This window comes from Alligator mississippiensis, chromosome 6 (assembly GCF_030867095.1).
Source record: "Alligator mississippiensis isolate rAllMis1 chromosome 6, rAllMis1, whole genome shotgun sequence".
NCBI classification, from domain to species: domain Eukaryota; kingdom Metazoa; phylum Chordata; order Crocodylia; family Alligatoridae; genus Alligator; species Alligator mississippiensis.
Window position 1 is genome coordinate 41050163 of NC_081829.1, and position 27251 is coordinate 41077413.

A 27251-nucleotide genomic window follows, 5' to 3' on the forward strand; every position below is an offset into this window, starting at 1 on the left:
ATATCCAAAATATATATGCTTGTTGTTTTAGTTAAATAAAACAATTTAAATGTCTATTGTTTTTGGCAATGGTTGTTAGTGTCCTCCCAATATAGCGTGGCAAAAAATCTCCCAAATATCCTTGATTAATCTAGTGTATTGGAGATAGTTAACCTCCCAGTGACTTCACAAGTATCTCCTTCAATTAGCTTTGGTAAATAAAATAACCAAATCGTCATTCAGTTCTCTGATGCAGCTGCAAAATCAACCTGAAAAAATATCAAAATATATAACTGCTTTAAAATGTATAGTGTGTATAAAACCTCACAATTCAGAAATGTAATAATATGTATTAAGGTTATATCAAACAGGAATGCACTCTTTGTAGAAAAGAATGATTAAATCAAGGCTTCCTGCCCAGTGATTTAAATTGATTTGATTTAAATCACATCCACCCTGCTGAGTTCTCTCAGCCGTGGGGACTATGCCATTCCCAGGGGCAGAGGTAGCAGCAGCAGTTTGAGGAGGGATGGAGAGCCCAGGGACTCCAGCACCAGAATAAAGGGATAAGCAGCACCTGGATCAGGAGCCCAGGGGCTACATGTTAATCCCTCAGGGGCTGCATGCAGCCTGCCAGGTGGTCAGCCTGTATTACATTATGAAAGGATTTATTATTAGCCATAACAGTGAGACAAGGGTATATACAATATTGCAATATTTATCATAAAATGGGTTATACTGAATTTGTGTCTGCTTGAACTGAGCTGTGACAGTCATCAGAAGCTGGGACCACATTGTCCTGTGAGGTTCACATACTCAATACCTTTCATTTCAAGTGTGCTAACCTCTTCATGAGAGCATACAGCACTGAAGTAACCACAAGCTTCAATATCAGGTTTAGGAAGTCCTGGGTTCATATTCCACACTGCCTCTTCCTCTCCCTGAAGTGGAAGAGGTTTGAAAATCTCTGCCCAGAGGAGGAGAAGGAAAGACAGAGTGCATCTGTGTGTGAAATTGCTAAATTAGTCTGAAAAAAGTAATAACGTTCTGATCATAAATCTACCTTTTTTCTTTCAAAAAGAACCATTAAAAAACTAAATCAAACTAGACTTACACTTGGGACTGAACAATAAGCAGGGTCCAAACTGTCTTGCGTTTTGTGCTTGCAGTATTTTTTTACATGTGCTAAAAATACCAGGTCAGAATTTTTTTCAGTAAAGTTTTTATTTTCATATTTTAAGTGGATCCTTTTGATTTTTTCCTCAGTTATTAATTGTTCTGAGATTTTAAGGACGATAGTAGTTCAAGGTCTTTATCTGTAGTCATCAAAACTGTCATTAACATACATCAGGAAAAAACTGGGCTTTTTTTCTCTAAAACTAAATCTGAAAATTTGCAGTCAATTTATATGCAGGTTTGATTTCTAAACAGAACAATAAGGGTAACAAAGTCTATTTTAATATATGTTAGGTCAACCAAGTGATTTGCAGCATCACTTAAACAATTCCTTTAATATCACAGAAGTACAGAATGATGGAAAATCATCTAGAATTGCTGTGTTTCTTTACATATAAAGTGCAGTAGTTATTATACTAGCTAATAAATAGGTGAGAGACATGACTCAAGCCCATGAAAGCAGCAGCTCTATAACCAGGATAGTTTCTAATACCTCTTAGCTTTGATTAGAACACAAGCACAAACTAAGGCTTACATATTTAGCTATTGTTAATAATATTCAGAGAGAAAAAAACAAAACACAGAAAACAAGAAATTAAAAGATGCCAATCCTGGAGCACCTGGCTGGACGCAGGGGAAAGGGGAAGAAAGCTTACCTTCGATTTTGTGGGAAACAGATGCATTTCTCTATTTCTTGCCTGATCTTGATTAAATGATAGAACTGCCTACTTGCTTATTATCAGCCACTCTTAACACTGGAAAAGCAGAATTACAAAATATAATGACAACATTAAAGCCTTAAAGAGACCTAATTTCAACTCAGGAAGTTTTTTTAACATCAGTTTTGATACAAGATTCCTTACTCACCTGTGCTATATCGAACAATCGGGGTTTACCTTACAAAGCATCTACTATTAAGTATTGATGAACAGGGATCTGGGTTTTCCATTTCCCATGGAAAAAATGGAGTAAACCCCAGATTTTCCTTTTTACCAGAGGCAAACGGAGATTTCACATTTATCGGAGAAATTGGCAGATTTTACAGTTTTGAGATGAACCTTTTGCAGGCTGGCAGAGTTCAGCCTGCAGGGGGTGGGGAGGAAGCAGGAGGAGGACAGTCAGGCAGGAGGCGCCATGTACATGTACACATCCCCAGGCAGACTGGAGAACAGCTCCCACAGGTAAGTCTGGGGGTGGGGGTGGATTGAGGCCCCCATAAGGAGGGAGGGAGTTGAGCAGGGCTGGGGCTGTTGCCCTGCCAAACAGTGCATGGGGCTTGGGGACCCGGGTCCCTGCCTTGGGATCTGGGAGCCCCCTCTGGCAGGGCTGGGGGAGCAGAAGCTGTGGGTGAGGAGCAAGGGGCACCAGCAGGGCTTGGGGGGGGGGTGAGAGGCAGGAGGAGGGCTGTGGGGGGGGTCATTTTAAATCACAGACTTTGGGGGTTTTAATCAGAGAATCTGCAATTTTGGGGGGACTTCTTCTCTGCTCTACTACAGAAATTCTTGCATTTAAGATGCCTGCACTAGTATTTTTATTGTATCTAGAAGTGCACCGATACATCAGTCCGATATAGGATCAGCACCGATATAAAGAAAATCAACTGTATTAGAAATGAGCCTTTTTTGCCTGATGTGGCTGTGGAATCAGAAAAAATATATGCCTTAAACTTTGATTATTTTAGTTATAAGATGACATAACCGCTTGTGGAGAATTGCTGGCTCTGTATAGTAGAACAGATAAGGGCAAGTGTTTGTTCTTTGTAACTCCTCTGCAACTGCTTCGCTCACCGCGGCCTTGAAGGTAGCAAAAAAGTATGTACAAAGTTGATTTCCAGGTGCAAGAAGGAGGTTTGTGAACTAAGCTCACCTCCCCCATTAGTTCCCATCCTGATTACAGCAAAGAAATAATGAAGTAATATTATAGCCGTTTTTCATGCTAATTTCACTATATGATCACGTCAGTTGTAAGCGACTGTTAAAAAGTATATAAGCCTGCTGATTTTGCTCTTGGGGGGGGGACCCCTTCCAAGTGCTTGGGAAATCCATGTCACTTTGGAACTCCCTCTACAGCTGTAGTTTCTTTTGAATAAAAGCTTCTGCTGACCTGACCCAAAAGTATGCTGCGTGTGTTTCCACGACATGGCCAATTATGTGGCTGATAGATGCCCCGTGCATGTGCGCAGCCACAGCAGAGCACATAGATGGCAAGGAGCACAGCTCAGCAGCTTGGAGAGTTGTGTCCAGCTGGTAAGTCTGTTGTGGTGGATGGGGAAAGGGAAGGGACGTGGAGGGGGCAAATTGAGGTCCCTGTGGTGAGGGAGGGAATGGGGCTAGGGATGGGGCAGGCGCTGCCCAGCCAAGGTGGGGCAGGGTGCGGGACAGCTGTGGATCGTCTGGGAATAGGGGGAGGGGGTGGCAGCTCCTGTCACTGTGTACACATTGGGAGGGCATGGGGGCTGTGCCGGGCTCTTCCTGGCAGGGGGGCTGGGCCAGGCTGTGCTCGGGGTGGGAGGTGGCGGTGCTAGAAGGGCGGGTTGAGGGGGGCTATGGCAAATTTTGGGGTGGCTGTAGGCCCCTCTATAGCCCTCCTCCCAGCACCACTGCCACCCTCCCCAAGCGCAGCCCAGCCCAGCCCAGCGCCTGCCAGGAACATACTGGCACAGCCCCCAGTGACAGCCTGCCCTGCCCCATGTGCAAATCCAGGGGCACACCCCCTCCCCACACCCCCCAGATGAGCTGTGGCTCCGTCCCTTGCCCCGCCCCGCCTCGGCTGGGCAGCACCTGCCCCAGGCTCTGCCCCAGTCCCACTCCCTCCCTCACTGCAAGGGCCTTAATTTGTGCCCCCATGCCCCTTTCTGTCCCCCTTCCCTTCCACCACAACAGACTTACCAGCCAGACACTGCTCATCAAGCTGCCAAGCTACATATTGCAAATCAGATCAGTATCAGCCGATATGCCTCCTTAAAAATTGGCTATGAGTATAGACCCAAAAATTGGCTATCAGTGAACCCCTATTTGTATCTTTTTAAGTATGTCTGTCATATGTCTGGGAAATGATGCTCAACATCCAGTTTGTATGTGGCTTCCCATCCCTAAACCCCAAATAGGATAATCTATGCATGGATTATTACCATGCTCTGTTCGCAAAATATTCTTAGACTGGTAGAACCTGTAGCACTTGTCTTAAACCTTTTCAAGCAGCCACTGTTCACAACATCATTAAAATATCCTTCTACATAAAGATCAAGTTAACACAGCCAAAAGTAGTAAAGCCTGATCTTTTTAAAATCAAGATGTATCTTATTGACTGACTGAAAAAAACAAATGAAAATATATTACCATTATGATGGATTTAACTGTGACAACTCCCCAAATACCAAACGCACCAGCATTCAAGATAGCACAGCATTGCATCAAGTCTCAAAAATTTCTTTGAAATCAATTTTTAAAAGAAAAATTAAATGGTAAAGCAGGGGACAAATAGGAAGTATCCTGTTCACTCAATTTAAAAACAAAGTTGCTTACAGATATTCTGCATTCCCTTAGGTCACAAACACTAACATTCAGAGATATCTTGCAGCAAGTGATATGAAAAGGTACCTTCAAAATGCAGCTATCCTCAACAAAACAATATTTCCATGTCTATCATCTCATTTATTTCCATGTCAAAATTGCTTCACTTACAAAGAAGAAGAGCTTAGCCCTACCTATTCAATTTGGGACAAACTCCGCTCTTTCTTATGCCTCATTGACAATAATAAAGGTTCTGCAGATCAAGTTAAGGCCTTAGTTGCATCTGTTCATCCCATTAACCTTAATTTCATTACGCAGGTGTGCACTCACTGCTGCTTAATTAGTGAGCATTCTCCAAAAGGAGAAAGACTTCAGTTCATTCCTCCATGCTACATTAGACTCGCCTTACAAATCAGGAATAAATGTATGCTTTCTGAGCAGATATGCCCTCAAGTACATTCAGAAACAGAGGCTATTTTTGCAGTTCCTTTTCAGGACAGTTCGGCACTTAAAATTAAATAGTAATAGTCAACAAGCAGACTCACAGCATTTGGACCGGCCAGTATGTCAACCTCATTTACACTTAGTCTCTTTGTATTCCCATTTCCAAACTGGGAATGGGATTACTGAGCTACAAAAGAAATTTGTGTTTGATTAAGGGGTGTTTTTGTTTATTCAACAGAATTTGCCTCAGGTTATTAGGAAACTTTAGGGAAAATGCACACAGCACATTAAAAACACATTTTTACACAGAACCAGAGAAATACTGTTGTATAAGGTATTATTAGGTTAATTCACTAGTTTTAAAATAATAGAAAAGATTAATTTAATCAAGGTTCTTTACTTAAGTCTGGTTTATACAGCATATTTCAAGTCCAGTCTAGTCCAGTGCATCAGACTTTCACTAGTCTTCCCAAAATTCCAAAATAGAGTTTAGTTCACAGAAGTCTACAACAATAGATGGTTGGTTTTAGGCCTTTTTATTAAACAAAGCAAAACAGAGTGTCAATCTTGCCAATGAAATGCATCTTTAACACGGAGAATATTTAGAGCAGGGGTGGCTAACTCACAGACTCGCTCTACATTCTGGTCCTGCTCCAGCCACTGTGGAATGTTCCTCATGGTCCCGGAGATGCCACTGGGGCGGTACCATCAAGCTGCGGAGCTTCACATGGCTACTCCACAGCTGTGCTACACATTGTGGCTGCTCCACTGCTCTGTGGACACTGCTCCATGGGCCATCCAGCATATCCTGCACCCTGCCTACAGGGCACTCAGGATGATATGGCTCTGTGGGCAGGATTCAGCCCACAGAGCAGATCTTTGACACCCTGGTCTAAATTAAATACATGAAGCTTTATCACATATATCAGAAGTGCTCAGCCTGCAGGCCATGAGCCAGAACTGGTCCCCAGCACTTTGTCATCCAGCCTGCAGGGCTCCCCACAGATGTGTACAGACCATGGCCCTATGCACTAGGTTGGGCATGCAGGGCCTGATCCCAGCACATGGGGGCCAGGTGGGGGTGGCATGGGGCCCCGGAGCCTGATCCCAGCACACAGGGGTAGTGAGGGGCCCCCAGAGTCCAAACCTGACATGCAGGATCCAATCTAGCCTGCAGACTAACCCCACGCCATTCACCTGTCCTGTGGGGCCAGAACCATGAGGACCACTTGTATATACCATGGTAAATTTAAAAGACTCATAACTCTACATTCAACTACTAGATAACTTCAATTACCTGCCAAAATAGAGAATCCCACCCTTTATGATCACACACAAACTCTCAATATACATTCAAATAAAACTTAGAATATAATTCAAATGAAGAGGGTTAGGATACAGTATACATATATAAAAAAAAGTTAAAAGCCATTTCAGAAGCTAGTTATCATCATAGTTTTTCTACAATCCATTAACAGTGTAAAAGATACACAGCTCTACAACCCCAGCACTAGTTACTTGGGGATTTTTTATTTATTTTTTTTAACTTTCAATCATCTGTTTTTTTTCATTTGTCTTTCTTACTGCTGTGCAAAATAATCCACACAGCCAGCATGAATTAACTCCTTACAAAGACAATGAAAAAAACCAGACATATTGAAGCAAGTAAGTTGACAGCCATACAAACAACTCTGTAACGTTTTAAAATTTACAACGAGCTGAAGGGTTACTTGTGACGAGAAGCAAAAGTAACAAGAAACCAAACAAACCCCAAAACCTCTCCAACCTCCCCCCCAAAACATGATTTCCAATTCAATCATATTTTGTAATTAAAACAAAACAAAAAAAAAAATCAATAAAAACAGAGCTAAATGTTTTCCATCAAAAAAATTGTGGCGTGAAGATGGCATCTCCTTGCATTGAATGATTTCCCAAACCATGCACTTAATAATATTTATTCATGCCCAACACAAGAAAGGTACTCGAAGTTTTAGCTAAAACACTGAATATTTCCTCCTTTTTGAAGATTTCAGCAGCACCATTTATGTTGTTTTTGTGAGATGCTGAGATTTTAAGAATCTTAACTACAAGGAACAGCAGCTAGGAATACAACCTATTTAGTCCAAAAGAACTGTTGAAGAAAGACAAGGAATTCACTGCTGATCTGCCCAGAACTAACCCAGCCTGCAGACAGGTGCAGCATTATCTCATTACTGGAACAAATGCCTCTGTCCATCTGGAAATGTCACATTTGATTTATATGGTTTTATTAGTGTTCTTGACAAAGACAACATTAAACTTCAAATTTAATCCAGTGATCATAAGGAACATTATGAATAATGTCTGTTTTTACCCACATTTTTTAGCTGATTTAAAATTCTGATTATTTAGAGGAAAAAAGTCTAACTCACTATAAAAGATGGTACTAGCTTCGAAGGAATACATTTTGTCATAAATTCATGTACTAAACAAATATTATGCTTGGGTAGAGATGATGATTATGGCCTTGATTATGGTTCTGATGCTGTAATTTGGTGTTGTTGTTATCTAATGAGAAAATGACTACATCTGTGTGTGAAGAAGTCTATGCCTCACTATATTGTTAGTCTGTTACAAGTTACCATTCTTAAAGTTTAGGCAATTCATTAATTATCAGCTAAATGAAATCAGTATCTACAAATTTTCCCCATAAGCATGAAAACAAAATAGGTAAACAGCATACCATACAAAGCATTATATTGAAAAAAGAAATGTTCTAAGATTTGACAAAAGCTGGGATATTAATTTTAAAAAACGAAACCTTTCTAACATCTGTTGTCTGATGACAAGGGTTTGGATCATGAGGCAAGTTGTTCCCTGCTCTTGCAAACTTTTAAATATTTGACTTGAAGTGCATGAGTAATACCTGCAGAATCAGGGTGGTAATAATCATCTCCGTACCTAAGGACAATATTTGTTTAGGTGTTTTTCTTTGAAACTAGTGTACATTAGCGTAGCTTCCAAAGAAATACACTATATTTTTTTTAAATTGTAATTGTTACATAGTTCCTCCTTTGTATGATATTTCATGTTTATGGTTTTGTTTTTAAAAAAACCCTCACATCTTGTTTGCTTCCCCCACAATCCATAAACCAATCTATGTAAGTTCTTAATTTTAAATATAGAAACTTCGAAGATTTGCATTTTTAAACCTAGCAAAATAACTGTTCTTCAGACATATTTTACAAAATAATTTTGTATCTAAGTTGAACCTTTGGTGAACCAGGTTTCAGGAAATTTGTATTCAGGCATTCTGGACTGATGGAAACTAAAGTTATCCCCGAAAAATTGATAGCTCCTTTATCCTCCGCTGCTGAACTTGGAAAAACCTGTATTTATAAGAGGACATAGTCTAAGTAGAAATATTTTTCAGATTGCATTTGCTGTCACATGCTAATTTGCTGAGACGTTTAAAAAATGTATGTGATAACTACGAGGAACAAATAACCAGAGAGCTGTTCTCTAACTGAATACAACAGCAATTAAAAAAAAAAAAATCAGTCAATAAAACCATTCAATATTACTTCCTCTCTCCTCCTCTTTTAGCAGAGCTCTTTCATTACAAGAGGACAAAATTCCACATGCACAAGAAATCTAGATACAGCATCACTAAACCTTAGGATTGGGGAGGGGTGGAAATGTACAGAACTAGTTGTTTATTATAAAAGGAAATTATTGCAAAATTCTCTAGAATATGAAATTAATGACAAACAAATGCATTTGAATTAGACTTTTTAGGCTGTAGCACAGAATGAGAATCATCTTTGAAGAAATGCATTGAGCCTATTCAGAGCTCTAAATAAATGTCTTAGATGGGGCTTCTCTTTTTAGAGAAACTACAACTCTGCCATTCCATAGCTTTATTCCCTAAATTTTAAGTCTGGCTACCTCTCCCCTCCCCCGGCAGCAGTGACAGGACTCCCAGTCTGTTTTTCTGCAGCTCCTCTCACTTCCACATGATCTGCTTTGTTTTTCTCAGAGACAGTGTTTTAAAAGGAGGTCTCATTATAATCGCAGAAGACAAAAGACCATGCAAGATGTGGCTCCCATGGTCCTTACCTTGCCCCTACTCAGAGAGGACGCACATCCAACCTTTAGTCCACGTTACCTGGAGGAGATGCTGAAAGATGCTCAGAAATTAAGTGACAGAATAAAAGCCACAAGAGTTTAGGCTCCCTTTGGAAACTCAGCTTCTTGCTCCTCTTCCTGCTGCTGATAGCACAGTGTGGGGTAGAGGGGATGTTAAACAGCATCTAAGCAAATAGGCTAAGGAGGAAAGAAGGTTTTCTTTGCATTTACAGGTGATGCCTCTTCCTGCTTCCCCCCTACACACACATTCTCCACGCCCCCCCGGGGCTGAAGAGGAAACAAAATGGAGCCTTGGAGGGAGGGACAAAAATAATCCTGCTGCTTCATCTGATTAGAGAGAGACTGGTCTTATGCAGAGCCAACAACTTCACCAGGGAGTATGGGCAGGGGAAAGGGTAGGGTCAGAAGAAGGAGCAGATGGAGGAAGAGAAGAAAAGATTAAAAAAATAAATAAGGGAGGTGGCAAGAGAAGAAGGTGAAAGGTAACCATGAAGCTCATCTTCGGGCCCAGTGGGACCCCTGCTTTGGGCATTCCCACTGCCTTGCAGGCTAGAAAACACCAGTGGGAAACACCCTCGGCTTTTAATCATCCCAAAGGCTGTTAAGCTGAAAACGCACAGCAAGTTTACACGCATGGCAATGTCCTGGTGAATTCAGAGGAGTCTCATCTGCTTAGCTCAGTAAGAAAGGGAGAGAGGGGTCTCCAGCAAGCCCTGCAGACATTTTGGCTAATACTTTATATGCTACACTCTTTTACCATAACTCACCCGAGAAGCTGCAGAGGAAGAGTATTTGGGAAATCTAACTTGAATTTCAGTTTCTTAATTATCAGGTCCTAAAAGCATCTACAGAAATAAGCCCTGATGCTGCAATGAGCTCCATGCAGGCAGATTTCAATCCAGGATGAAGATGACAGGTGCTTGCTGCAAACCTGTGAAATCTGCCAGGCACTGGTGCAAAAGAACTGTTCTGATTGCTACAGAAGACAGAATGGGAGGAAGTCAAAATACATTTCCTATCACTAGTTATTTTTCCATAAGTACAAGTTGCTTGTAGTAAGCCCTCCCGGAACAAACATGGTTAAAAAAAATAGACATATATCAGCACTACCCATTTACTGTTCATGTGTGTTGCAGTACCCCCTATCCTGCAAGATTCTACAAAAAAATGCACAAAACCCAGTCTTTGGTATTGCAGAAATACATCAGTGGATCATATTTAGTTATCAGGGCATCACATTATGAAAATTCATGGAAGCAAATGCACAAAACTCAGCACTGCAAAAACAGATGGCATAAAATCAAGGTCCAAAGTGCAGACAAAAAGCATTTAAAGCTATTCTCTGCATCAATAGTGCAAATACATACACAAATACCTAATGCAAATGCTTACAGAAAAACTTCCCGAAGTTGAAGTGTTTAGCCACACATACAGAGCTTTCCCCCAGTTTTCCTAGCTTCATATGGCTCTTCCCTCTGGGACTATTTACATAGGTACAGGTCAAGTGTGATCCTCTCTACTGATTCACAGGGCACTTTCTCTCCTAGTGATGGAGACCTATATAAACTCATTGCTAAGAAGCACCTAGAAACAAAGTAAAATTTAGAAAACCCACTGAAATTTGTAAAGTACAGGAGGAGTGCAAACAATAGGTCAGACAGAGGTCTGCAGGGAGATAGCAGGAAGGAGATATAATATGCAGAATGGGCTTCTTGCACATGTTGGGCTACACAGTAACAAGGCAGTGGGAAAGGGATTTTATGAAGGGGAATGCAGAAAGGAAAAAATAAAGCAAAAAAACTTAGTGGGAGATGTCCCTAGCAAGGACACTTGAGGCAGTGGAAAGAGCAAATGAGGAAAAAAGAGGCCATATAACATTTCTGTGGAAAGAGGGGAATAAGGTGTATTTCTGTAAGAAAAGTGAAAATGCAAGGAATTGGGGGATGGTTGCCACAAGTGGAAAAGAACAGAAAAAAATGTATCAGGATGGGGATGGATCTCTGTCCTGTGGGCTATGTCAAAGCAGTGAGTATTGTCCAGGTTCCCCATCTGGTATTTCCCTTTTGTTACATTTCAGGGGCAAATGGCCCTACTCCTAGCCTAGACATTTTTTTCTAATTTTCCCTACATTATTAGTGGGTTGTACTTCTTTGGCTAGGGACAGAAGTTACACTTAAACCGGTCTAAGTGATCAAAAACTGGTTTAAACCTGTAATGGAACAGAAGTTCAGTGCATATAAACCAGTTTCAAAATGGCTGAAAGTGGTTTAAGATAAACCTGGTTGAATGTAGTATCAGACTTAACTGATTTAGGTCAAACTAGTTTATGAAACTTCTGTCCCAGACCTCAGCCTTGGGCTGGGCTGGGCAGGGCTGTCTGCTCCAGAAAGCAGGGCTGGATCAGTGAGGACTGGTTCACTGGCCCCCACCAGGCAAACCTGAGCAGGGGTCTGGGGCCTGGGGCCAAGGAGGAGGATTAAACTCTCCTTCCCCCAAATACAGAGCTGACCTGCTGACTGCAACTTACTGCTAGCTGTGACTGTGGACTACAAATCCTAGAGGCTCCTAGAAGCAGGGCTGCAGCTGTGAGGCGAGCTGGGCTCTGCCTGCTCTGTGCCTTGCTGCAGCCTTTGAAAGCGACGCAGCACAGTGCCACGTACCTTTCTGACTGGCCCGTCCAGCGGTGGGACGCACATGGCAGTGCACTGCTTTCAAAGGCTGCAGCGAGGTGCAGAGTAGGCAGAGCCTAGCTCGCCTAACAGCTGCAGCCCATCCTTGCCCCATGCAAAGACTGGGGGGACATGTGCTCCACTTGGCTCCTCAACGCTGTGACTCTGCAGGAGCCGCTGGGCTCTTCCTGGAGATGACTTAGATGGGGCAGAGTAGGACAGGGGTCCCGGGAGCTCCTGGCCCTGCTCCAGCTCCAGGGCCGCCCCCCCCCCCCCAGGCAGTATGGGGCTGGGGCTGGATCACGGCCAGTGCAGGGCTGGGGGTGGTGGATGCCAGTGCCAGGCAATGACCCCTGGTGCGGGGGAAGGAGCAGGCGCACGGGTGCAGTGTGCCCCAGTCCCAAACCTAATCCCTGCCCGGTGCCAGCCCCAGCCTCGCTGTCTCCCCCCCGCCACCATGTCCCTTTCCCCACTGACTTTCATGTGTGGGGGGAAGCTGCGCACATGCTCTGCCACACCAAATTTTTTTCTCCCTCTGCCCCCAGCCGATGATCAGCTACTGGGGAATCAGCTGCTAGTGCCCCCCCAGTATTAGGAAGCACCAGTTGCCTATGAGTGCAGGCATGTGGCTGCGTTTCCTGAATCAAAAGCATTTGTGACAAAGCCTTGTTCTTTTACTGCTATAATGGCTAGTAAAACAAGGAGAACTCAGGAAGAGCAGGAAAAAAAGAAATCAACTTTCCCAACAGCAAAATCAAGTTTCAAAAGGAATCCTTCCCTGGCCTGTTTGTCCTGCGCTCACAGAAGTAGAAATGTTCACTCTGTTATATATCTCCATCATAATCTTTATAGATAACCCTTGACATGAAAATTTCACCACAACTTTTACCTCATTCTGGCTAGAGGGTGGAGGGGAAGAGAAGACAAAGCTTGAACTTTTCAGGAGTGTAAGGGATGATCTATCTCAGCCTTCAATGTTGGATTTTACTCTGAAAAGGTGATTATTTGTGTCCTTCCAGACTTTATTCCAGATGATTTCCATATAGAAATTACCATGTCAGGCTGTGAAGCTGAAGGTTGGTAGCTGCTTTACTACCCCTCAATAAACAGTAGAATTTGTGAATCTTTGGTGGAATTTTTTCTGCCATATTTATCAGCAATACAGCCAAACAGGAATTCGTAGTAAGCTGTTCCTGTTCCCCTCATTTAATTTTAAGTCAGAGGCTCACTTAATCAACCTGGGTCCAAATCATGCCCTTCAGTGTGCCCATAGGAAGGGTACATTTATTTTTTCCTCTGGCTTTACAGGACTGCATCTGTTTGAGTTTGAGTTTGAGTTTGGGGAGGGGAGGGAATGCCACTTCTACAGTACTGTAGCTTGGATTCAGTACTTGCTGCCAGCAAAAACCCCTTAGCACAATTCCCTGGTAAGTCAGTAAGCATCCTTTTGATAATAGGTGCTACTGAGAAGCTCCGCGAGGATTTTAAAAGCTGTGCTTCTAGGGTCCCAAGAATCTGAGGGTGGGAGAGCAGTTTCCTTTTTCAACACTACCTCCTCTTCATCCTTCCAGGACAGCGTGCAGAAAACTGAGAGGTATACCTCAAAGTTTCTTTCCTCTCAGGCCCCCTGTGAGAAGGGCTGACTTATCGTCTGATTTCCACTTTGGATTTGCTCAGATCTACTTATATTCAAAATCTTACCTGCTGACATTAAAAACAAAATGCATTTACTGTAAGTAAAAGGTTCTAATGACTTTTTTTAAAAACCTTATTTCCATGAGTCTCAAATTCTGTCTCCTATCTCCTGGTCACCAGACAGTCAGTACCAGGTAAATCAAGGAAGAAGGTAATGAGAGATTCAGTTGGGAGGGGATGGGAGAACAGGGTCTGATGGACCCACAAAGTCTGGGCAGCTGGGCAGACATTTTGTATAAGAATGAGTTTAAACAGAAGTCTGATTCATGTGTCTAGTTTATTTTACAGGATCCCTGTGGAAAAAAATGATGATACTGTCAGCAATTCTCATGATGTTTCTTTTTTCCTTATGGTCCTACCCCCTGTCATTGTTTAAATATGCAAAAACAGATTGTATTTTAAAAATATACAGGGGTTTAACTCTCATGGTTTTAAAGAAAAGCTTTAACTCTCATGGTTTTAAAGAAAAGCTTTAAAATATAATTCCTGAAAGTCCAGGGGCCAAGGAGGGCATTATTTTTAATGACATCTCATGGCTTCTGACAATCTGATTTGTGCTCTTCAGAGGCCAGGAATAGTAAAATACTGAGCACAACTGCTAAAAGGTTCTGTTAGTGGCTCTAGCAACCCCTTGTGACCAGGTTTGGGATAACAATCCTTTTCTTCCCATGAAGAAATAAAAACCATCCTTTTCTTCCTGTAAAATGAACCATTCCAAACAGGAGATTTTACCACACCTTGAACTCAACTCTCCTTTGAAATATGAACTTTCATAGATACATTTCATAGATTTTTAGGGTCGGAGGGGTCTCAGAAAATCAAGTCTGACCCCCTGCCCTGGGCAGGAAAGAGTGCTAGGGACAGATGACCCCAGCCAGGTGTTTGTCTCGTCTCCTCTTAAAGACCTCCAAGGTAGGGGAGAGCACCACCTCCCTTGGAAGCCCATCCATTTCTACCTAGGAGAACTTTTACAGTCTTTTCTCCTACTCCTGAAGAAAGGTGCTTGTGCTAAAAAGCTTGTAAATATATATATAGATATATAGATATAGTCAGTCTAATAAAAGATATCACCTCTACCTTGAGTTCCGATTCCTTTTATTCCCATGACGCTTTCAATTTATATAAATTAGTTTCATCCTTCTAAGGTTTTCAAATATCAAACCCAACCTCAAAGTCTAGAAAGCTTTGTAATTAGACTTGAGTCTCTAACCAGCCACTGTAGATAAAAGCCTTGGTCCCTTTTTTCTCACAGTCATCAATTCCCCTTCCACACAAGCAGGGAGAGAAGAGAACCTAGGCCTGCCTCACTCCATGGTCTTCAAGACCCGGGCTCCTGTGTTAAGCAACTGCACACCTCTTCCTCCTGTCGCTCACTGCTTGCTACTTTCACTGTTTGTCAGTCTCATTCCACAAATTTTCTGAAACCTCTTCAGGACAACCCCAGATCTCATTCTACATGGGTTTCAGCAGTGGTGTAACAACATGACCAGGCATCCAGGGTAGGTGCCACACACAGAGACAGCAGCAAGATCTGGTTACTACCACACCACCAGCACAACTCCACAGCAGCTACTTCCCTGCACCACCACCTTCCCTCTCTCCCCCAAGATCAGGGTCCAGGGTAGTTGCCCACCCCCATTACATCAGTTGGCTTTAGTTTTAAATATGAACTGTTTCTAATCTATTTTATTGGTCACAGACAGAAGAGATAATTAGTTCCTTTATTAACCTTGTTAAGGCTTCTGCCCAAAAGCTGAGCTCTCTAACTGCCAAATTCAGAATTACCTACTTATAAACAGAACACCACTTCTGACTAGAACTTCCCCATCCTTGCTTTTTGCCAGCACTTTCTATTTCCCCAGCCAGACTAGGCTCAGCTGCAGCTAATTGTTTTCCGGTTGGGAGCATCTCTCTGAGCTGACTCTGGAAAACTCAGCTTTGGATTTTACTCACAAAACCCCACATCCACTGTGTAACAAGATGGGACCTCCCCTTAGGGGAGGAACATGTGTGTAGTGTACTACAGCTGAAAGCCTTGCTGCAGAAGGCACTGGAAAGCCTGTACTCAACTCTCACATTATTCAACTTCACTTAATTCAGTGGAGTAGCACCTGCAACCAGGATGAATTTAACCTAATGTATTTTTTAAATTCATTGTAGTCTATAAAAATAACGTTGCCCTCCAGGAAAAATGTAGTTTTGTGAGTAACGCTGCTCATTTACTTGAATTCCATCTGCCACAATCTATTTGGATCAAATCCTGCATATCTGCATTGAAGCTTTTTAGTGTTTTTGAAGGGTAATATTGCTTTAGACTTCTTCATAGCACAATCTGAGCCATCATGGCACAATGTAATGAAACGTAGCCTAATGTAACACTAAACTAGAAACCAAATATGCTGTTACACAACATCAGTTACAAGCTCACTTGTCTGAATAATTCCTAGCCAAAACAGACATTTTTTATTAAGGGATATGAGCTATTTAGAGTCCAGATTATCAAAGTTTAGCTTATACAAGCAAATAGAATGTGTGTACAAATCAGGTAGGTTTGCATGCACAGCAACTATCTGTGTGTGTAAAGTAGGTGTGTGCAAATACTTTCATGTGCTTAGCTTGTATGTAAGCCTTGGTCTCTTTTCTCAGTCATCAAGTCCCCGTCCACACTGAGTAGGAAGGTAAGAGAACCTAGGCCTGCCCTCCCCTCTCTGGTCTTCAGACCAGAGATCCTGTGTTAAGCATCTGCACACCTGAAAATAGCTTGGTGGTTAAATTTGTGAAGCCTATTAATCACCTCAAATCTGACACACAAAATGCTTATTTAAATAAAATTTATCACACAATTTTATAAATAAATCAACTTGGAAGAAAAGTAGTGTTATAAACAGCCAAGTTTCAACTTCAGTTCACTCATATGGCTATGTTGCATGTTTTAAAATGTTAATGTGATAGTTCCTTTCTAATTTATATACTGTAAATTTTTAACTAAAGGAGGTTGTGGGCTACTTCTAGACAAGAAGGTTGTCATTAATAAGTCATCTCTATTGTAGTGTACCATTGTGGGATGTGGCTAAAAATAATTCACAATCATCAGAACCTCACAATAGAGATTTAGCTTTGCAATACTTTTTGCAGTGCATGACTTGCATGGTATGATATACAATACTTATTTCATTAATCTATCTACAGCACTGGACCACTTCCTCAAGGAACTGCCTGAGCCCCAACTTATTTTTCAGACTTTCCCAGCAGGAATCTATCCATAAATGGATTTAGGCACCTAGATCCAAAACAATGGCCAACAAGATACAACCTAATTGTGTAGGTACCTATAATTTTGCCAGTAAAGTTCCCTAGGTATCGAAAGTACTGCTTCTGAGCATGCGCAGAAGTGTCTCAGTCTTGTCAATGCTGGGCAGTTCAGAACGTGTATCACACCAAAACACAACAGGATTCACTAACAGGACATTTGACCACCTTCAGAACATACCTAATTGTGACAGCTGTAGGTATTATAAGACTTGCTACCACTGCCCTGAACTCATCTGCCTACAGGTGGTGACAGGGTGGACCTTGGTTCTGGATCACCTGGTCTGCCAGAAAGTGGATCTTATGTTTTCTTTCCTGCCACGACTTTGATGACATATATATTCCTGGGAGGCACTGCCCACGGTGATCCTGCCTGGTCTTGATCCCTGTCTCTTCTGTGGGGCTCCAAAACCTCCCCTTTACCCCAGCCTAGCCTCTCCAGATGGTGTTCACAATATTCTTCTGCAGCCAGGTCGCAGTGCTGCCTGTTGCGGTCTTATTTTGGCCCCCTACCCCAGGGGCCTCTTTTGGGTACATCCTTCCAGGGACCGGTCTTGGCCTGAGCTCCAGAAATCAAAAGAAAAACAAAAAACAAAGAAAACCCCAGCTGCTTCTCAGCCTTCTTGTCAGGCTCCGGCAATGTCCCTTTTACCCATGATCAGGTGCTCAACATCCCAATCACCATAATCCAGACAAAAAAAATCATTAGTCCAGTCTTTGCTATGTGCTAGCCTGCCCTGCACCCCTATGAATGTTCACAGTCTCCTTGGGGGCCTCCTCCATGTGCAGGATCCTCCATGTGCAGGAAGGCTCTACCTGTGGCTGTAGTTTTTTTCCTCAGGGCCTCCTCCGGATCCTCCGTTGAAAACTCCACTCCGGAGCTTATCTCAGGCCTTGTGGACTCCCTCGCTCCAGATCCTCAGCTGCAGCTTCACTCCGGAGATTACCATCAGCTGCATGTGTCCAGGCCTCGCCTGCCTCAGGGTCACTCCCACAGTGTTCCTCAGGCTTCCACAGTTTCTGCCTGCCCTTCAGCCACTCCTCTCTCCCTGCGGCCTGCAGGGAACTGCCCCTTTCTGGGGCAGGAAATACCTTTGGGTGGCCTCCCTCCTCCAATCCTGAGCAAGATGCTGCTCTGGAAGTTGGGTGGGTATTTTCCTTCCTTTCCAGTCTCCAGCTGCAGCCCTGCCGGCCCCCCATGTTGTGAGTTTTGTCTCACTCCTTCACACTAATGCACATATATAGGATGATCAAGCTTTACCGAAAATGTCGCAACAGTATTAATTTTTTCAAAACCACAGGGCGCAATAGTGGTGCCACAGTTTTTAGAGTGAGTGCCATTCAAGAAGTGGGGAATACAGGTGCAATTTCCCCTTCTGCCTGCAGACATTCACATTCACATCACCCACCTCCCAAGATAATGCCTCAACCACATAATTGCTAAATACTCTGAATGGGGGATGCTCCATGTTGAAGTTGTTCCACTTTGTATCGCGGAATTAACAGACTGTGGACCAGAGAGAGGGCAACAGCGTGAAGATGCCTCTCTTGCCTAATGGTTAAGTTCCTCCTCTAGGAGGAGACTTGGGTTTTATCCCCTGTTCCAATGTTTCGACATCTATTTTGAAGTTTTATATTAAACAGTCATTAGATAACATACTTAAATACATGAGCCGGTCTTGGAGTGGGGACTAGAATCAGATTTCCTTACTCTCAGGTGAATGCCCTAACCACTAAGCTATAGTATCACGTTCACTCTTTTTCTCTGTCACCCAAATTATCTTTAGTTATTTTATGCAAAGTGTAATAGCTGCAACAGGAAGCACGGAGAGCATCTTTACCACAGAACAGACTACTCAGTGGTGGTGACAGTGTTATCCTGTGAAGAGGAGCTAGGGTTCTGAGCTTGCATCTCCCATTTTCTGGTTGAGTGCACTAATCAGTGGGCTGTTGTATAAAAGGTAGCACCAAAATAATTTCCTCTCCCTTCAATGGCCATGTTCTCAGAGAGAGGATTAATTCCTACTCCCACTGAGAAAAAGGATTTAGGCACCTAATTTCAGGTGAATTGTTCAGGGCTGTAAATCCCAAGTGGAGGCAACTGCCTAAACACCAGAGATTTAAGACAGAATTTTAAACATTACCCTATCTTTGACATCTCTTGGCTAATTTAGCTGGCTTCCCTCTCAGAATGCTGCCTAGAGTGAAACCCATTTCAAGGCACCTAACAGTCTCCAGGTACTGCACAGGGCACCTACATGCCTCACCCACATGTTAATTCCATCCAAGGGTAAAGAACCTAAAAGTTAGGCGTTGCAATGCCTAAGTATCTTTTTGGAACTTATTGACAAAGACATGAAGTTGATGTGATATTTGCGTCACAGCATCTTGATAATGGTGTAATGTCATAATATTGTGATAGAAAAGGTACATTCTATGGTCCTTCAGCCCACAGAGGTTAGACCACACTGGTGTTAAGTATAGTTTTCTTTCTCTGCAGCAAATTCAGCTTTTAGTACTGAGAAGGATGCAAATATTAAAGTATGAAATAGCTATACAGCATGGAATAAAACTGAAAGTTTTGCAACTGCTTGCCAGCAGTTTCACATCTATTTTTATAATATTTAGAAATAAACATTTTTCTGACTTCTTTATTTCTATGTAGCAATTTCATTTTATACTAGCACAAAAGCTGCCTTCAGGATGATATTTACATTTTCATATGGCTAACTTAATTCAACCATCAGTTTGTTCTTTGTAACTCAATGTGAACTGTCATCACTGAGAAATGTTTATACAGATTTCCCTCACTTTATGTGGGTTCTGTACGTGCAAATTCGCTCTTATGCGATGACCACTTTTATACCAAAAATTCGTTATATGCAAGGTAAATTCACTCTTATGCGACTGGTGTGGTGGAAGCCCACAATCAGATACTTTATGTGGTACATTGTGACACTGACACAAACCAAAACAGTCTCCTGTGTGGATCTGTGCTCCTTGCTCATTGTCTGCAACATGTGTTTCTGTAGTTGCTATCCCCATTATGATAGTGCCCTGTGCTTGTGTGTACTGTATGCTGCTGGTGAGTATTAACATTTCCAGTAAAAGTGGGAGAAATGGGTCTGAGGGTCAGTACAGTAGAGGTCTTGGACTGTATCCCTAATTGTTATATTGTAAAGTGGGTTCCCTTTATGCAAATTCGAGTTATGCACGATTTTCCAGGAACTCATGTACAGCATAAAGTGAAGGAAACCTGTATTCTCCTGTCCTATTACTTGAGTTTGTCAGATATAATACATGTGAATAATTACAATCTAGCAATGTCTTTAATTAAAAAGTAGTAATAGGTACATTCTATAAGGACTAAGGTACAGCCAGCATAAGGAAAATAAAGGGAAAATAAAGTTATAATTGCAGACCTTCTAATTAATGTTATTCCCAAACTCTTCTGTAAATGTATAGAGAGGCAAGGTATATTTCTCTCTTAAGTATAACAGCACAAAACAGCTGTCAAACTCATTTTGTGCATTTATATTTTGCAAGCAGCTAAATTTTATTCTTTCTGGGAGAAAGTACTGCTGGCTAGATGAACTAACAAACTGTTCAAAGTACAGTTTATGAAGTAGGCCTCTATCTGGTAATTTTAGTGTTCTCTGATCAAAGAAGAAATATGATTTGTGTGGTCACATCTCATCTAATGGTTTCTATTGGTTTCATAAAGCCATTACCAAATTTTGGCAGGCCATCTAGATTTATCTTCCCTGGGAAGAATGCTGTAATGCTACTTGTATCACATCTTTCAAGAAGCAGCATGGATGTGGTACTTTTTCCAGGGGGCAGGGTGGAATTCATCTTTTTGAAAGACACAGTTTTTGTAGTACCATGAAAATTGGTATTTTTGAGCCATACCACTCCTTTCTCATCATGAGTGTAATAGCAGCTTTTCTGATTCACCAGACAAGCTTCTCTTTGCTTGTAGAGCTTGCAGGTCTACTGAGTTAATGAACTCAGGCTACAGACAGACATTACACATAACCCTGTTTAAGTGATCAGAAACTGGTTTAAACCTGTAACAGAACAGATGTTCAGTGCACATAAATCAGTTTGAAAATGGCTGAAACAAGTTTGAGATACATCTGGTTGAATGTAGTATCAGACTTAACTGATTTTACTCAAACTGGTTTATGCAATGTCTGTCCCAGACCCCCTACTGGTTTAACATAAACCAGACTCCCCTACCATCCCAGCATGCTCTCTGGGCTGGGCGGGGCTGACCCCTCCCCTCTGCTCCCTGGCTGCACCTCCAGCAGAGATTGTAGGCACAGCAGGGTCTGCCTTGTTTCCTCCTACCCTACCATCCCCCCCCCCCCAAGCTGCTCACTGCTGAAGCAGGGATCCCCCCTCATCCTTCCCATCTCCCACAGCATGGATCATAGCCCTGTGGTATGCTAGCTAATGCCGAGAGGCGTCTCTGTGAGTTTCTCCAGTTTCACTGGGACAGGCAGACAGAACAGTGACTTCTTACGGCTTTTTGGAGCTAATCAACAGGGCCACTATGAAGCTTTTTAAGAGGAGTTTGAACTAATGGAGAGAGGTCATTGTTTTGCTGATGAGGTGATAAACACTATTATATCAGCTCCCTGCTGGCTTAGAATATAGAATGCTTAAAAATGCTAAATCAGGCCTAAGGCATCTCAACTTTGGCACCCAAATGGGGTGGACATTTGAAATAAATGGGACTTAAACACCTCAATATGAGTTAGGCATCTGAGTATCTGTGAGCATCTGAACCTTGGTGACCCTGTTCCCAGATATGATGTGGGAAAATACTACCAAAAAATATGGGCCTAGTTAACCTTAGCGTGGCATAAGCACTGCATCCTAAAACTACCATTTACTTTGCTTGAAGGACCTTTTAATTATTTGTTATCTCTTTTTGAACATATATAGATATATTTTAAATGAGGAACAAGCAGCAGGATCTGATGAAATTACACTGTTCCATTTGTAATGATCATTTATTACAGCCCCTTGTATGTAACTAATGGCATGGATTGATGGTATACATAGGCTAGTCTAAGTACAAAGCAATTAAATTATACTGACAAAAAGAACAGACAGATAATTAAATCAAGAACAGACAGCTATCCTGGGTTAGCTAGGTGACTAGCCCTGTGCCTTACCACTACGAAACAGAAGAGCAGATAATAGGCTGTTTGCTATTAGCAACAGGTGATTCTGGTATGAATGTGAAGAAAAAAAATTGGTAACTTGCCAGTAGCATTTCATCCAAGATGTCTTCAGAGGTAATTCTTCCCAGGATTTGTTGAAGTTACCACGATTTAGGGATTTGTGTCACTGTTCTTTTTATACCAATATAATAATTTTGTCTGTCCATGCTCTAAATCAGTAACGCTCAACTTTTGTCCTCCATGAACCCATGGAGGATGGGCTGTACCCTGTCCATCTGCAGTGCACCGGTTCCTGTTGGTGGTCCCGATCTGGCACCAGGGTGGGCATGGTGGGCACCATCTAGCCAGGTAGAAGGGAGCGTGGCCCAGCTCTGGGGGCAAAAGGCGGGTGTGGCCTGGCTCCACAAGGGGGAAAAGGGGACATGTCTGGGACCTAACCTGGCCTGCAGGAGGAGGGGGCATGGCCCAGCTCTATGGGAAAAGGGAGTACGGAGAAGGAAGCATGGCCCAGCCCTGATCCAGATGTGGGGAGGCAGCACGGCCTGACTGCGACTGGCATATGGGGTTTAGGAATTTGGCAGCGGAAGGATGACTATATTAATGGCCACCACTCCCTTGGCACGAAATTTCCTGCCCCATGGGGAGACCTGTGGACTACATGCTATGGCTCTGTGGGCCACATTTTGCCCATGGGCTGGAGGCTAAATGACATGAGGAAGGACACTTTGGGTTTGAAAGCTTGTCTGACATCTCTCCCAACTATACAGTTGTTCCAATATATCACCAAAAGACCCTTGATTTTTGCACATTTCCTGGACTAAAACAGCTACAATAACACTGCAACTGTACTACATGCCTTATGTGTTAGCTGTTTAGTCTTTCTATTGGCCAAGTTCATGGGGCTGTTCCATAAGTTTATCTGTTCCAAGAGTTTATTGCTGCTCATCAGCGTTGGGACTCAGTGGGGCTACACTGATGAGATGAGAGGAAAATTTAAGCATATTTCTTGGAACTACTTATAGATCAACTTCTTGGTTATATTCACCCCTCCCCATCCCCTCTCTCACCCTTAAGTGTAGGGAGTACCACAGTAGAATTTAGTTATATGAGCTCTATTCTTTTCTATCAAGTAGCAATTGATGCTCATGCTTTTGGGAATTGTAAAACAAATGCTTACACTAATTCCTTTATTTTATGAAAAGCCTCCCTGGACTCAATGAAGAATTTAGCTGAAGACCTTAGCAACCCAGTACATTTTTAAAGTTACTTTACTAGACATGAACAATGTAATGAAAGATTAGCAGATGCAGAATCCAAAGTCTCTTTTTCACTCACTGAATAGGTAAGCACCAGCAAATATCAGTACAAATTTCCCCACATTGCCCTGTCAACCTGACTTAAGCACAGTCCAGGGGAAATACTGCCTCTATATGTTACATTTGACAATAAAGTACCTAAAGTTCTTTGGAAAGATTTCTCTTTACCCCCAGGTTTCTCGGTTTTCGGTTGTAGCTGTGTTGGTCTAAGGCAGGGGCAGACAATTATTTCAGGCAGAAAGCTGCTTACTGAGTTTTGGCAAGCTGTCGAGGGCCACACGGGTAGCGCCGCCCCTTGACAGGTGTGCCCTATCCCCTGGTCACCATCTTGGGACTGGACGTCCTGCCCCCTAATCCCTGACCTACGCCCCAGAAGCTCTCCTTTCAGCAAGGGATTTTGCCATCTCAGAACCAGAAAAATACCAAAATATATTAAAGAAAATGAACATCTACAACATTCATTAATTTGATTAAAAAAAAATTTTTGCCCTGGTTTACATGTGTTTTTGTACTGTACATAGAGGTGATTGCACAATAGCTTAAAATGAAGTGTTACACTTGTATATTGTGTGGGGGTGGGTATAGGTTTGTGGGGGGCTGTGGGTGTGTGGGGTGAGAGAGCATGTGGGTTTGTGTGTGGATACGTGGGATGTGGATGGGTATGGGGTTTGTGGGGGGACTGTGTGTGGGGGGACTGTGTGTGGGGGGGAGGGTGGCTGGGTGTGTGAGGGGGTGTGGATGTGGGGGTATGCGTGTATGGCAGTGTGAGGGGGGTGTGGGTGCATGTATATGGTGGGGTGTGCGTGTTAGACTCGCCCTATGAACACACACACAGGCTGCCCCTGCCTACACACACACACACACACACACATATACACAACTGCCTCTGGCTCCTGTCATTTTTGACAGGCAGCCAGGAGCAGATAAATATTTTCTAATTTTTTTAAGGGTCCCGCAGGCTGGATATAATGGCCTGGTCTAGGGACATATGTCCTCTGATATTCTGTCACACTTTTAGCTTCTCTCATTCATGTTTCCTGGATCTCCAACTATTTCCTTTTTCACAGACAGCCTCTTTCCTACCTTGCATTCTACCACTATAACGTCTCCCTTTGGCCTTTTTTCCCCCTTCTCTCTTTCCCCCGCTACTCTGCTTTACCTTTTTGCTTTCTAATTTTGCCTATTTACAGTCTCATTGACATCCTGCCACACTTTTAGCTTCTCTCATTCCTTGGAGCCTCAGACCATCAAAGACTCCCTATATCTGAAGAAGGATGACTGTACCCAAAAGCTTGCTAAGAACAATTTTCCAACTACTCAGCTGGCCTAATAAAAGATATCACATCTACTCAAAGAACCTTGCTTGTCTTTACCCCCAGTACATTCCAGTTCACAGTTCTCAATGACAAGCTCAACCCAGCTAGATATGCAGAGATGATATTAAGGCTTTCATGACAGTGGGCTCATCAACACATGCAATTAATTCAAAGCAAACTCTAGCACATATCATGCTGGAGTTTACTGATCCGGGAGCTGCGTTTGAATGTGCACCCAGGACTGCAGTACATTGAGCTGTGTCGGAGCAGCCCTGGTTGGCAGGAGGCCAGGGTGGGCGGGGGGTGTCAGCCTGCTAGCCCAGGGCTGCTACAATCTGACTCAATGTGCTGCGAAGGGGCTGGTTGGGTCACAGGGTACTCCAGTGTGGGGCTAGACAGCAGGCAGACCCTGCACTGAAGCAACCTCATGGCCCAACCAGCTGGGTCAGCATCTACACGTGCATTGCTGCACAGTAAATAACTCCACCATAAGATGGAGTTTATTAGTTTACTGCAGCCTAATAGGGTCACACATGTAGATGTAGAGACTTTACTGAGGAGCTAATTAGGCAGCCCAGTATGTGCTGCATTCAATCAGTGCAGCCTGTTTCTTTATCTTATGGCACCAACATCTGTTCCAGGAGTTCTCTTCTCTTCACTATCTATATGTGTATTCTAAGGAAGTTAGAATGTAACTGGCAGGAAAATTTGAGCCTGTATTTTTGGAGCTGAAAAACAGACTAAATTTAGTTGCCCCCAATTCCCATTAAAGTGATGGACTAGCATAAGTACTGTGTAAGAATATATGATTTCATAGGAGCAAAGACCTTTTCTGCCTCAGAGTTCTTATGCATGCTTGTACATACACCTTCCTGCATAACCTGCTGTTGTGGTTCAGTGGTAAAATCCTTGAGGCCCCCTCCCTGCTTGTGAGAGATCTGGGTTAGATTGAAAACTCGTCAGATTGATGATTTAGAAGTGTCCAAAACCCGCTGAACTTAGTGGAAGTCTTTCTTATTGATTTAGGTAGAATTTGGATTAAGCCTTTAGTTAATTTGTGTTTAATATATCTAATCTCCTGAACAATGTCATGTACATCCACAGCACTATCCAAATATATATATATACACAAATGCTAACAGTCCATGATTCAGGGGTGTAGGTTGTAGCTGTGTTGGTCTAAGGACTGTAAGGACATATTTACTGTTTCTTGTGGAATCAGTTTGACACCTGGCATGAAACCTCATTAAACAAAATTTCTTTGCGCATTCATCTTGTCTTCTGCCATGTTACATTATTTTATTGGATTTTATTTTTCTGGGAAAGCTGAGGAATGCCCCCTGAAAATCAGTCATTTCCTAACTGACAATATACAAAACCAAAAACCAGCAGGGGGAACCAAAGACTTGAGTGTCCTGTAATTTCACAGCAGTTTTGCAAACAGAAAGGAATCATTGTGCAAATGAAATAAATATTTAGATACACGAAGGAGATGTTTGTCTCCAGGACTTGATTCAGATAGATTTGAAGCCTAAGGTCCATATACATTTGTGTAAAGGTATTTACACAAATTTGGGTACTAGGAAGAGGACATCACACTCTTGATGACTGCACTAGTAGGGACTTACCTATAACAGCTTCAGCAATGCAGAAGACAGACAGATACACAGAGAAAATTGAGGAAAGGTGAGCCTGAAATGTTTAGCAGTATTGCTCTTAAACCTGATCCAATGATCTTTCAAGTGCCATTAGTAATGGAGCAGGAAAAGGAAGATGGTGTTTTTGCAAAGATTTTTTTTCAAAGTTTCAAAACATACTATTTAAAGAGAACTCTATCAGAAAATAGATTTTTTTTAAACTGGTTAGTTTAAAAAGAACTTCAAGTCATCAATAATTTTGTAAAGGAACACTTTCAACTTAAATTTCACTTATGTTTGAATAATTTTCATCCATGCTATATTTCACTGTACTGCGGTTCCTTTAATCTTGGACACTTATTTTCTTTACGTGCACAGATGTATGATTATACGTGCAAACCCAGCATTTGTGCACACAGAAAGCTACTGGAATTTAAATTGATACGCAGTTGAAATAACTGCATGCATAAAAGAGTTGAATACACAGGCACATCTCAGTCTTCTCAGTGATTAAAGGCACTCAACACTTTGGCATATGAGCTCAGTAACAAAGACCCATTGGGCTGAATGCTATGTTCGGTTACACCTGTAAATTTTTAGCATCTTCCCAAAGGTTGCCCCAGTGAGAGTTCTTGGTTTAATTGGACAGATCTTGGCTTACATTGTGCACTGGAATTTATGACTTTTCTATATATAGTATATTTTATGATTTTGCACTTTTTCGTGCTGCACTCAAATCCCCTGATTCATGCCTGCCTACAAACATAACAAATGAGAAATCGTGGTCTGGTATACACTCTCTTGTTCCTGCTTTACTACGATTAAGATGGTTTTACCAAAGCCAGCTACATTCTGAGCACTCAGGGACTAACTCC

General features: G+C 42.4%; 1 protein-coding gene across 6 annotated transcripts in view; it reads right to left on the reverse strand.

The window, feature by feature from the left end:
* The window catches only part of GPRIN2 (G protein regulated inducer of neurite outgrowth 2), a 69104-nt gene that overhangs the window by 19419 nt on the left and 22434 nt on the right, over positions 1 to 27251 (reverse strand). The window contains exon 5 of one of the 6 annotated variants that reach the window (XM_059729823.1): positions 1812 to 1910. The exons of 4 other annotated variants lie outside the window; for them this stretch is intronic. The gene's annotated coding sequence lies outside the window, so the exon portion shown is untranslated. Of the gene's footprint in view, positions 1 to 1811; positions 1911 to 5554; positions 8480 to 27251 lie in introns of those variants that run through there. One more of the 6 variants, XR_009463026.1, reaches the window with a different exon arrangement.